The sequence below is a fragment of the Nicotiana tabacum genome, chromosome 6 (assembly GCF_000715075.1).
Source record: "Nicotiana tabacum cultivar K326 chromosome 6, ASM71507v2, whole genome shotgun sequence".
NCBI lineage: Eukaryota > Viridiplantae > Streptophyta > Magnoliopsida > Solanales > Solanaceae > Nicotiana > Nicotiana tabacum.
The window spans coordinates 116,712,288-116,726,539 of record NC_134085.1 but is presented as its reverse complement, the minus strand read 5'-3'; the positions used below and the strand labels follow the sequence as shown (position 1 = coordinate 116,726,539).

Here is a 14,252-nt window from a genome sequence, read left to right as displayed (position 1 = left end):
AACACCGAATGCACATTTCTCCGAATTTAATTTCATATTGAATTTTCGCAAGACCTGAAACGTATCAGACAAGTGCGATATATGATCCCCTGAATGTTGGGTTTTAACGAGCATGTCATCTATGAAAACCTCCATTGTTTTTCCCAAATGTTTTTGGAACATTTTGGTCACAAGTCTTTGATATGTTGCACCAGCATTTTTGAGACCAAAAGACATTATTTTATAACACTAAGTCCCCTTATCTGTTATAAATGAAGTTTTTTCTTCATCTATTGGATCCATTTTGATCTGATTGTATCCTGAATACGCATCTAAAAAACTTAACAATTCATGTCCTGCAGTAGCATCAATTAGTTGATCTATATGTAGTAATGGAAAAGAATCTTTAGGACAAGCTTTGTCAAGGTCTGTGTAATCTACACAAACTCGCCACTTACCATTCTTCTTCGGCACCACAACAGTATTGGCTAACCAATTAGGATACTTTACCTCACAGATAGACCCAATCTTTAACAATTTTTGAACCTCATCTTAAATCACCTGATTTTTGAAAGTTCATCGCTTTCTCTTCTTTTGTTTGATTGGGGGATACGATGGGTCTTTATTTATTTTGTGAGTCATTACCTCCGGTGGTATTCCTGTCATATCATAGTAGGACCAAGCAAAACAATCCATGTTAGTTTTTAAAAATTCAATCAATTTACCTTTCATGTCTTGGCTTAGATTGGCCCCTACGTAGACTTTCCTTTCAGGCCATTGTGCAAATAATATTACAGCTTCTAGTTCTTCAATCGTTGTCTTGATATTTTCATTTTTTTCTGGTTCTTGAATGGCATCTGGCCTTGAGTCCACATCTGATCGTCCTTGTTCAGTTGAGGTTTGTGTTGTGGTACCCTCAACTGGATTCTGTAATTGCTATTTTTCTTCATTTCCCATACTTGAATCTGCTACAGAATTGATGCTTCTGGATGTATGTTGATCCCCACGGATTTGACATATTCCCCATGGTGATGGAAATTTAATAACTTGATGCAAGGTTGATGGAACGACATCCATCTCGTGGATCCATGGTCTCCCAAGGATCATATTGTAAGCCATCTCCATATCTACCACCTGAAATTTTGTATCCTTGACAACTCCTTCTGCGAATGTTGTAAGTATTACCTCCCCTTTTGTCACTACGCTGGAATTGTCAAATCCAGATAGAGTATGCGCCTTTGGTATTAATTTATATTCAGCTTGCATCTCACGTAGTACTCTTAGCAAAATAATGTTCACGAAACTACCTGGATCAATCAAAACTCATTTCACATTAGTATCATGTACAAGTAAAGATATTACCAGTGCATCGTTATGTAGGGATAATACGCCATCCGTGTTTGCATCATCAAACGTAATGCTTTCTTCCTCTAAGACATGTTGCACCCACTTCCCGTGGGTAATTGTGACTTTGGAGACTTTATTGGCTGCTGTGTACGTCACACCATTGATGTCTTCACCTCCACTTATCACATTAACGGTCCTTTTGGGAGAAGGTGGTTTTGGGGGCTCCTGCCTATTCTTCATATATGCTTGCTTACCTCTCTCACTGAATAATTCAGTGAGATACCCTTGCTTTAATAGATGATCAACTTCACCTTGCAGCAACCTACAGTCTGCCGTTTTATGCCCGTGATCATTGTGAAATTCGCACCAGTGATCAGGGTTGTGCCTGTTTGGGTTCGATCTTATTTCTTTCGGCCACCGTACCTTATCACCCATTTTTCTTAAAACAGCTACGAGCTCGGAAGTGCTTACATTAAAATTATAACTGCCAAACCATGCTTTCAAATTTCTATCATCATCCCATGACTCTCGCTCGTTTCGATCTTTTCCAAATCTTGATGACGAGCCCGACTCTCTATTCCTCGACCTATGATCGTACCTCGGATTGTCCTGTTTTGACCGTGAATCTTTTCCTACTGGACTCATATATGGTTCGTACCTGTTTTTACTGGACCTTTTTTCGATTTCCGCCCGTCTCGAACTCACCTTTTCTTCTTTTTGAGATCATGAGATAATATCCTCTTCTATCCTTAGATTCATACTGTATCTGTTATAAACGTCATTCCACGTTGTTGCTGGGAATTCACGAAGACTTTCCTTGAGTCGCCTCGTGGCTTCAGAGCTTTTTTCATTCAAATTACTAGTGAAGGCTATAGCTGCCCAATTGTCAGGTACGCGCGGTAACGTCATTCTTTCACGCTGGAACCTATCCACGAACTCCCTAAGCAATTCTGAGTCCCCTTGCTTGATTTTGAAAATATCTTCCATTTTTTTTGACTTTTTGAGCTCCTGAGTGTGCTTTGATAAATGAATCGGCAAGCTCAGCAAAATAATTTATTGAATTTTTAGGTAAAAGAGAATACCATGTTAATGCATCCTTAGTGAGTGTTTCACCGAATTCTTTGACCAATACTGACTCAATTTCTTGTTTGATCAAGTCATTGCCTTTTACGCCTGTTGTGAATGCAGTCACGTGGTCTCGTGGATCAGTTATTCCATCGTATTTTGGAATATCGGGCATTTTGAATTTCTTTGGAATTGGGAGGGGGCAGCACTTGGCTTCCAAGGTTGTTGTGAATATTTATCCATATCTATCCTTTTGATTACGGGTGGTACTCCAGGTATTTCCTCTATGCGGTCACTTTGTTCCTTGAGCTGTTTCTACAATGTTAGTACTAAATTTTGTAAATCCGAATTGACTAAGCTACATGGTTCTCCTTCTCGTGACTCACTGGGGATTCCACCACTACCTGAATTAGCAAGCCCAAAACAAGGGTTCTCCAAAGTGTTATTATTTGGAGTGGGTGTTGGTGGTGCAACGGGTAATTGGCTGACAAAGGCCTCAAGAGCTTTATTGACCTGTTGAGCGATTAGCTTTTGCAAAGCTTCATTGATAGCTTAATCATTTTCGAATTGAGAATTTCCATTTGCATGAGATCTATCAAGAGTGCCTTCTCGAAATCATCGAGGAGAACTTTGTGGAGAAGGGATTGGGATGTGATCATCCTGTGGATTCTCCTGTAATTGTTGGTTTCCTTGGTTTCCTTGGGTGTTGTCATTGATGTTCGATATAGTTGATACAACAAAAAAGGTTAGGCTAAGAAAGAGTAGATTATCAGATCCCCGGTAAGGGAACCAATTTGTTTAACCAAAAAGTGGAATTTCAGTGAAAGCTTTAATTTAGAAGAACACGGGTTACTGATAATCAAAACTGAATAAAGGAAAGTGATTTTACTAACAATAAGATAGACAGAAGAAAACAAAGTAAACCAGTATATTCAGATGATCTTTCGTATCCTTACAAATGATCCATTCTCTCCTTTTTATAGCTATCTTAAAGATATACGTTTTGCCTTTGTTATAATTAGGCCACTATATACAATTAAAGGCATTAAATGCTACATTACATAATTATTGTAATTTAATACAGATTCTATAACGTTTTTAGTATTTACTGCTTATTAAATACTGTATTTGTACTCTCTTATGCTGTCAGATTCATTCTCCTTGACTTTTGAGTATAAATAGGTACGAGCGTTGAGTCTTTTGAATAACTGCTCGTGCTTCTACTTGTACCTTCTGCTCGTATCTATTGCAACTCGTGCCTCTTTTCCAATCATCACTCTTTGACCAGCCTTCATATCATAACACGTCATCTTCCAATCACTTTAATATGTAAACTCGATTTTTCCAATACAACGGCATGTTGTAAAACTAAATGAACCGAACTATTTCTAAACTGAAATATTTACAACATCAAAATCTTTTAACTTTTGAATGTAACTCTATCTAGTTTCCTGACAGAATAAAAAGATATCCATCTAATGACCTTTATAGGTAAAGATACCATGTGGTTAAGCGTAGAGAGTAATCTTCCTAAGATAAAGCAGTAAAAATTTACTTGCACATGATACTTGCATCAAATTAATAAATAGATAATATGTGTTTGCATATAAAATTTTCACTTAATCATAATTAATTTTTATATATTCTCGCCTAATTTTTTCACTTAACTAATAAAGTAACATAGTTCGCTATAAAACACTAGTGGCTAATAAGTAGGAATAGTAAGTTTTTATGAAATCAAAGTGCTCATCGCCAATAGCTTACACGGGGAATTAGAGAGCAAAATCAACCTATATATATAAATGATTTTTACTATAAGGTAAATTTTAAAATATCTAGACGAATGTAACGTGTTGTAACGACTCGATCGGTCGTTTTGAGCTCTAGCATGTCGTTCAGCAGTTTGAGACCTTGAGTAGCTTCACTTCATGTGTTATGACTAGCACGCGCAGTTGGTTTTGATTTTCGGGAAGTTCGGAGTTGATTTGGAAGGATAATTCTCAATTCGAAAGCTTTAAGTTGGAAGAGTTGATCAAGGTTTAAAACAACCTCAGAATCGGGATTCGAAAGTTCCTATAAGTTCAGAAGGTGATTTCAGACTTAGGCGTATGTTCGGGTTGAGTATCGGATGGTCCAAGAGCGTTTCAACGCTTAATATCGGAAGTTTGTATTTTGAAGGTTTTGAAATTTGCTAAGTTTGACTTGGAATGGATTTCGGAATTATCAAACTCCGGATGGAGTTTTGGGACCTTGGATAGGTTCATTTAGTTGATTGAAACTTGTGTGTGACGTTTGGTCGTAACCAGAATGTCTAAGTATGATTCGGACGCATTCGGTGAAGTTTCAATGTTTGAAAGTTAAGAGAAGGTTTTGATCCTCGATTCATGGTTTTGATGTTATTCATGGCATTTCGAGTCTTTGGGGAAGTTTGGATAAGGTATTGGGACTGGTTGGTATGATTGAACGGGGTCCCAGGGGCCTCGGGGTGGTTTCGGACCAAGTTTGAGTGTTTTGCTAGTGCATGTTTCTGGTGTTGTCCTTGCGAACGCGGTGGGGAGCACGTGCTCGCGGAGAAGGATTTGAGCAAGAGGTTGTTGTGCTTCGCGTTCGCGATTAGCTTGTCGTATTCACGAAGGTTTGCGCAGTGGTGCTTCGCGTTCACGAATAAGGATTTGAGTAGGAGGTCGTTGTGCTTCGTGTTCGCAATTGACGTGCCGCGTTCACCAAAAGTTTGGGCAGTGGTGCTCCGCGTTCATGAAGGAGTAGTTGACCTGGAGTCTTGGCCTTCGCGTTCGTGGAGGCGTGGTCGCATTCACGTTCGCGAAGATGCGGCCTAGTAAAGCAACACGTTTGTGGGCCTTGTCTTGCATTCATGATGATGATTTTTGGAGCAGGAGTTTGAGTATGCTTCGCTAATGCGAGGCACACGCCTCATTCGCGAAGAAGGTTCACCTGGATAGAATATAAGTTAGCAAATTGAGAATTTGCTCATTTTTATCTCTTTTTTCACATTGGAGCCGATTTTGGGGCGATTTTGAAGAGCCATTTTCATCATATATCACGAGGTAAGTGATTCCTACTCATTTTGAGCTAAATACATGGATAATATTTGGATTAAAATATGGAAATTATTAGAAATTGTGGAATTTTGGAAGAAAATCTAGAAATAACATTTTTGGATTTTGACCACAATATTGGATATGAAATTGGGAATAAATTATATATTTGAATTTGTGGTGCTATGAGTAGTATTTATTTTCAAAAACTTTTGGAATTCGGGCATGTGGGCCTGGGGGTTGACTTTGTTGACTTTTTGTGTAGAGATGGGAATTATTTCTAATTGGTTAAATTACGAGTTTGAGTATATTTTGATTAGTTTGTACATTCTTTGGCTAGTTCGGATCGTTTAACATTGGCTTGAAGTGTTAGAGATGTGTTGGAGCCGGTTATCAAAAACTACTCATAGTCGGTGCTATGAGTAGTATTTATTTTCAAAAACTTTCGGAATCCGGGCACGTGGGCCCGAGAGTTGACTTTGTTGACTTTTCGTGTAGAGATTGGAATTATTTCTAATTGATTAAATTACGAGTTTTAAGTATATTTTGATTGGTTTGTACGTTCTTTGGCTAGTTTCGGATCATTTAACATTGGCTTGAAGTGTTAGAGATGTGTTGGAGCCGGTTATCGGATTTTGGAGCGATTTAAGTTTCCTGTCTAACCTTATGAGGGAGAATTTATCCTATAGGTGTTATGTTTTATATGTGCTACATATTGTGAGAGCTACGCATGTATGAAGTGACGAATATCCGTGCATATGCTAGAATTTATGATTAGGTCAAGGTAGACTTAGACTCACTCTATGCTTTAATGGTAATACTTGAGTTATTCTTGCACTTTAATTTATATTTTTTCCTGAGATTAGACTTACATAAAGTAGCGGACTTGCTACTTAGATATTTGGCGAGTTGCTTGATTAGTAGTAAAATTGTACTTTATTTTACGAATTTCTCCCACGTTGTACGAAATTGTCGGATAAGTTATCTAAATTTCATAACTCACATATATATTCGTGAGTAGAGCCAGTGACCCGTCAAGTTACACTATTCCTAGGGGATCGGGTTGAACGCCTCAATAGTACTATTATGGATCGGGTCGTACGATTCGGTGGTATTATGAGATACATTTATGGTTCAGGCTGGTCGACCATCGACATTGTATATGATTATTATGGGATCGGACCATACGCCACAATAAGAAATCATGCCATTACTCTTATGGGATCGAGTCGTTCGTCTCAGCAGAATCGTGCAAATATTTGATAAGGAGTCGGCGTAATTATGAGTTTTCTTGACTTGAAATGTGACCATTTATTTGGTGTTGACCATTATGTATTCCATTTGAGGAAGTATCCAGTATTTGAGGACTTCATGTTTACTCTTCAGTTGAGGATCGTATTATGTACCTATATCTATTTTCACTGCTTTACTTGTCATACTTCATACCTGTCTGCTTTTATTGTACTTGATTTATTGGACCACTAGTAAGTGTCGATGTCGACCCCTCATCACTAGTTCTTCGGGGTTAGGCTAGATACTTACTGGGTACGCGTTAATTTACGTACTCATACTACACTTCTGCATTAATTGTGCAGGTACTGAGATAGGTTCATTTGGTGGTCATCTTGGCACATAAGCGCAGTTGCTGAGGGGACTTTATGGTGATCTGCATTTCATGTTACGATCCGCAGTACAGTAAGTCTTCATCATATTTATTTATTCAATTTATCATGTCTATTTTATATTCCAGACAGACGTTGTATTAGTATTATACTCCCTGATAGATGCTCATGTACTTGTGACACCGGATTTTATGGATTTAGATTTTGCTCTTGATTGTATTCCTCTATGATTCTTCTGGTTTATATTTTTGCTTTATTCGAACATTTAAAATATTAACATCTATATTTTTTATTTAAAAAAACGATACCACTCTGTATTTCTTTAATAGTTTCGAAATGCATTTTAGATTAACTATTGACATGTTGATTTAATAGTTGGCTTGCCTAATAGTAGCGTTGGGCGCAATCACGACTTACGGTGGATTTTGAATCGTGACTATATAACATGAGTTATTAGCAATTGTCTTTCAGGTAACTTGATTGTTATATATTTTTTGGTCAAATAGGCAAAAACTTTATTCAACCAAGTATAATTATGTAACCACCAAAGGATGTGGTGCAGTGGATGAGACTGTTCCTCCCTTAACAAGAGGTCTCGAGTTTGAGCCCTGGGTATGGAAAAATACTTGGAAGGGAGTGCTTTCCCCCGAATGGGGCCCTACGCGACGCGAATCCGGATATAGTCGGGCTTCAATATGGATACCGAACACTGGGTGGGAAACCAAAAAAAATTATAATTATGTACATCCGCTAGCTCAATTGGACTATAACTAGATCCATATTAAAATTCATGCCAAACGAAAAACCCTTCAGCCACTTAACAGTTTCCTCTATAAACTATCCATTTACATAGACTAGGTAGGGATACTTATTTTATTTGATTTTTTATTGTCCTCTAATGTGCAGTTGAAGAACCATATTTCGAGTTATCTGAGTGCACTCTTTCCTTTTCCCCTGAAATCTACGCATATTCCTTTGAATCTAAGTGTTATATACTAGTACTGCAAACAAAAACGCCAATATGATTGCTCGAGGTCTGTCACTCTTAGGGGTCGTTTGGTAGGGTGCATTGGAGAAAATAATGCATGCATTAATTTTTGGTATTAGTAATCCCTTGTTTGGTACACTTTTTCAACCTATGTATTACTAATGCAAGTATTAGTTATACAACATATTTGGTATTATCCTATGTATAACTAATACATAGCAAACTATGTATTAGTTTTCCGAAGTGATCGATTCCTCACTGGATTCAATGCCCTACGAAGGAGCCCCGGCACGTCCTCAGGTTTCAGGTTGCTAGCAGTTCTTGCCAATTCAGGAGAGATGGTCTGTTTCTTCTTTGACCATTAATTTTCTCTGGCTGTCGCGAATCGGAGTTATGGATTCTAAATATGCAAAACGGATGAGCTTCATTTTTGCATTTGGTGAGTCTGTTGGATACGTGTTTTTTATTATCTCGGATTTTATCCTCATTACGAGTGGCCTAAAAGCAGAAAGGAAGCTTTTGACTGAAGAGGAGGAGTCTAAGGAAACAGAAGGCGAAATCAAGAAAATTAGAATGGATAGAATTATGAGATTGATGGCTGTGGCAGCTAATATAGCTGACCTTATAATTGCCTTGGCTGAAATTGAGCCGAATACATTCCGCAACCATACTCTTACTTTAGGCATATTTAGTGGCTTAGTTTCTGCATGGGCTGGTTGATATAGAAACTGGCCCTCCTGAACATACATAAGTTATCAAGATTGATGGCCAATTTCAAAGCATATGAATGTAACAAACTTCAGTTATATATGATCAGCGGGAGCTGAAACGTTCTGATTTACTATTCATGTAAGAGTTGATGACGCTTTTCTTTTTCACTTTTTTCTTACAATATACATTGCTGTAGCTAATACTACTATTGATTAGGTCATTCAAAAATCACTTTTAAAAAGTTTGGATAACTCAAGCATGAGCAGAGGGGCGGTTCAATAAACGTAGTGACCTGAAGCAAAACTTCAACAAGAGGCCTTAAGTTTTTTGTTAAAAAAAAAAAGACAAAAAAGAACTTCATATATAATTTCATTTGAAGTCCATTTTTCTAGATTTTTTATATGCAAAGTTATTAATAGTTTGTTATAATCGATTTCTTCTAATAATTCACTACTAGAAATCCGCTAAAAACCGACCAAAATTTTCCGACCAACGTTGGTTGGTCAAAACAAGCGACCAAAAATCGTCCAACTTGGACGGAAATTGGAAATTTAACAATGCTTGTGTGATGACCCAAAAGGTCATCTCGTATTTTAGAACGCAATTCGGGGTTCCGAGGCCTTCAAGACCTCATTTTCTTTCTTCTTGATTTGCCTGCGCAGTCCAGGCGTATATCCGGAAAGCCCTTATGTGAAATTTTTTAAGAAATAATGAATTTTGGCTTAAAAGATGATTATTATTGACTTCGGTCAACGTTTTGGCTAAACGGACCCGGACCCGTGTTCTGACGGTCCCGAGGGTCCGCAGTAAAATACGGGACTTGGGCGTATGCCCGGAATCAAATTCCGAGGTCCCTAACCCGAGAAATAAATTTTTCAAAATTTTTTTTACTGGAAATATAATGGTTTTTAGAAATTTATCAATGCTTGATTTTGATGGTATCGGGCCCGTATTTTGGTTATGGAGCCCCGTACAGGTTTAACATGGTATTTAAATTATGTCTGTGAAAATTGGTAAGAAACAGAGTTTATATGACGTGATTCGGACCCTCGATTATGAAAATAGAAACTTTAAGAGTTCTTGAAATTTTCATTGATTTTGATGCTAAATCCGTAGTTTTAGGTGTTATTTTAGTGATTTGATCGCACGAGTAAGTCCGTATGATATTTTTAGACTTGTGTGCATGTTTGGTTTGGAGTCCCGAGGACTCGAGTGAGTTTCAGATAGGTTTCGGGATGTTTTGGACTTAGAGATTTCTGCTGTTTTGATGTTGCAGGTGCATAGATGTATCCTTCTTTGCATTCGCGAAGGAACTCTCGCGAACGTGAAGAGTAAAATTGTATGAGGGAAAATTCCTTCTACGCGAACGCGAGGCACAGGTCTCGAACGCGGAGCGTTGGGGGCATTACCCTTCGCGAACGCGACCTGGCTATCACGAACGCGAAGGCCATTTTGGCAGGGACCTGGGGAGGGGTGAAATACTCTACGCGAACGCGGCAAACGGCTTGCGAACACGAAGGTCGGGGGTGTGAACCTTCATGAACGCGTATGGTATCTCGCGAACACGAAGGCTCTTCTGGCCAATGCTTCACGAACGCGACAGGCTTCTCGCGAACGAGAAGAAGACCTGTCCAGCGATTTTAAAACAGAACCTAAGTCGGAATTTGCTCAAAATTTCATATTTTCTTCCATAGAACTCGACCTTGGGTGATTTTTGAAGAGGGATTTCAACATCAAATCATAGTTTTACGTTTTTAAACTCTTTTCTTTCATTTTCTATCAACACCCATTAGATTTCTAGGCCTAAATCTTGTTCTTTAAGGGTAGAAATTAGGAATTTTGGGGAAATTGGGGGTTTTACAAATTTAAAAATTTAGACCTCGATTTGGGGTCGGATTCCGAAACTAATTACTTATTTGGGCTCATGGGTGAATGGGTTTTGGTCCGAACCTCGAGTTTTGACCAAGCGGGCCCGGGGTCGGATTTTGACTTTTTAGGGAAAGTTTGGGAAAATTTAATTTATGCATTGTAGTTGATTCCCTTAGCAATAGTTGTTGATATTGAGTTAATTGTGGCTAGATACGAGGGGATTGGAGGTGGAATCTAGAGGGAAAGTGATAGTTGAGGCTTGATTTTGGCCGTGGAATTGAGGTAAGTGTTTGGTCTAACCTTAACTTAAGGGAATAGGTGTTGTTGTCTTACTTGCTACGTGTTTAATTGTTGGGTACGATGTATAGGTATGACGACGAGTATCTATACGTCGTTGTTGGGTCATAGCATGCAAATGAGCCTTATACTTGTAACCATTATGTCTCTCATCACGTATTGTTCATGCTTAAGCCGGTTACTCTACATGTTGAACAAGTTTAGTTATATTTTTTTGTTATTGAGTAATTGTTGAGTGTTGACTCAAGTTGAAACTTACATTGTGAATTTAACTGTTGAAACGAGATTGGTTATAGCTGATTCCCTTACCGGAATGTTATTGTTTCTATTGTTTGGGTGGGAAAAGAGTGATAAAGCACGAAGGGTGATACCGTGTACATTCATACTTATGCATATGGTGAGGAAGAGTGATAAAGCACGAAGGGTGATGCCGTGCACATTTACATTTATATTGATGCATATGGTGAGGAAGAGAGATAAAGCATGAAGGTTGATGCCGTGCACATTTCTATTATTCATATGGTGAGGAAGAGTGATAAAGCACGAAGGGTGATACCGTGCACATTTTTATTATTGATTGCATGGTGAGGATTGAGAGTAAAAGCACGAAGGGTGATGCCGTGCATTTTCTGTTTGCTGTGATTATTTCCTGTTACTGGTTCAAGTGCACTAATTAGTTAATTTCCGTTACTACTGTGATTTCTTATTCTGGTACCCCCATAGCATGTTGCCTCTTCCCTCTAATTTATGTTTAGCTTCGATTATTGTTATTTTGTTAGTATATTATTTAACTGCATCAGTTTATGTTGTTTGTCGTGTCCTAGCCTCGTCGCTACTTCACCGAGGTTAGGCTCGGCACCTACCAGTACATGGGATCGGTTGTACTGATACTACACTCTACACTTTCTGTGCAGATCCCGGTACTGGACCATAGTTCGAGGTTGCTGCCTTCAGTCCATTGGAGACCCAAGTAGTCCTGCAGGCGTCCGCCTGCCCTGGCGTCCTCTTCTATCCTATTTCATTTATATTTTATCTACTTTCGAGATAGATGTATATTTCTTTGTTCAGACCATTGTTTGAAGTATTCATAGACTGTTCGTAAGTTTGTGACACCAAAAGGATTTAATCCTTTTCCTCTCAATGACAGATTCGAGAAAATCTCCATTTCGAACTAAACAACCAGCGCGCTTGTTCCTATTTCATTTTCTTCTTCCAAGTCCTTGCACTGAGTTACTTACGGAATCTCAAATCTTGAGGCCGGGCCTCAGATGGATTAGGCGGGGACAGGATTCGAACCGATGACTTAAGTAATTTCTGTGGAAGTCATCAGTTCGAGCCTGATTATCCCTAAGCCCAATGTGAGTTTTTCTAGTTGGATTTGCTCCCCCGCCGTCGTTCAATGAGAATGGATAAGAGGCTCGTGGGATTGCGGGCCCCCAGTGTTCTGGGTAGATTTTATTACGGCTTCGTTATTAGTATAAAGATAATTTGTTAAATTCTGTTCTTCCGCATTTATTCTGATGATTTACTTTTGTTAACTTGTAAATTATTAAAAGATAAATGAATAAGGTAAAATATTCTGTAACGTTGGCTTATTAGCGAGTATAATGTTAGGCGTCATCACTATCCCGACGGTGGAAGAATTCGGATTGTGACAATATATAAATATTAAAATAAATTATAGTATTTATTTAAACGATGAAAGTAAATATTACTACAATGACATAGTAGTTGAATTCAATATCTTTTGAATGCAAAAATAATGATTTAATACTTAGTTGTATAATATTTTGAAATTATACATATTTTATAATATGAGATACGAATGTTTTAAGTTGTATCTTACCTCACATCTCTTTATGAATATGTTTTGTCTTCTATTATTTCATCCTCGTTTCTCCAGCTTTACATTTTAACTAATTTAATTCTTAATGTTATACTATAATCGATTTTGTTCTATTTTCTGATTTCTTCCCTTTTATGGACAAAAAGTTATGTACTCTAAAATTTATGTAAAATTGAAAAGTAATTTTATACGTATGATGAATTCGAAAAGAATAAAATTGGACTATTCTGCTCATTATTTAATTCAAATACTTAATTAATATTTCAGGCGAATCTCATAATGCTCCTATTTAAATCAGGGCAGCTTAGATGACCTTGGTTGACGTGCTAATGTATATTTTGTTTGATTTGATATTCATATTTTCATTAATATTTACAACCCAAAAATGATGCATAATTTTGGAAGGCATGGTTTCTTTTTTAAGGAGCTAGCCAAACATGATCATCAATTAAATATTTATCATTTTCAGAAACTTACGCTTTACTTCTTTATAGGTTTTATTTTATAACTCAAAAATATTTTTCAATAATATTTGTATAATATTTTTAGAAGTTTATGCTCATCAATACACTGATACACAAGCATCATGCGACCCTAAGACTATGCAATATTCAAGATAACTTTTTAAATTTGAAATTGTGTTTTTTTCCCACAAATTTGCTTAAGTACCTCTATTTTTAATTTTTTATTAGCATCTTGGTTGATTATATTTATATTTTGTTAGTTTAGGAGCTCGGAAGTCGAGATATCAAAACTAAAGCTTGGCCAAACCTAAAAGAGGACGGATACATTATATCTTTGCATCGTCACAATTGCAATACTATGCAATTGTTCTATACGCTAATACACATATAATTTAATGGTAAGATGTATATAAGGTAATTTTTTTAATGAATTAAAGTTCAAAATATAATGATTTCTTACTTAGTCAAATAAGGAAAGACTTAATAAGTAAAATTTGAGCTAATTTTAAATTCCTAAAAATTAGAAAATAATCAAATGACCATTTTGTCTAGTGTAAATCTATTTTATTTTGACCTCTTTAATAAGATATTAAATAATGAGTTTTCTAATTACGGAAATTTAGACTTTCCTACTGAGCTATGATATGAAGGGGCGTTTCTACACTCTTTGCTAGAGTAAAAGTAGGGATTCTAATTAAAGAAGGAGTTTACTTCTTCTTCTTTTCTTAAATATTCCTTTTTTATCATACGACAAATTTTGTTTTTTCCAAAAGAGTATTATATGTGTATTTACAATGTTATCCATTATAGAGTGCACTTTGAAGGATTAGTAATTCAACTTTAACTTTAGAGGTTAATCGATATAAGTCGAGATGTTTTATTTTTACTATTAGTCGATATAGGTCAAACGTTTTATTTTTAATATTCATCGATGCATCTAAGTAAGTTATAAGTCGATGAATCAATTTACAAATAGATATATTTGACGATAAATTATATATACTAATT

The 14,252-nt window shown here is 36.9% G+C and overlaps 1 pseudogene; it reads left to right on the top strand.

Moving 5' to 3' along the window:
• Positions 1-8,150: 8,150 nt before the first annotated feature.
• Positions 8,151-8,798, top strand: LOC107780761 (peroxisomal membrane protein 11-4-like; annotated as a pseudogene).
• Positions 8,799-14,252: the final 5,454 nt, after the last annotated feature.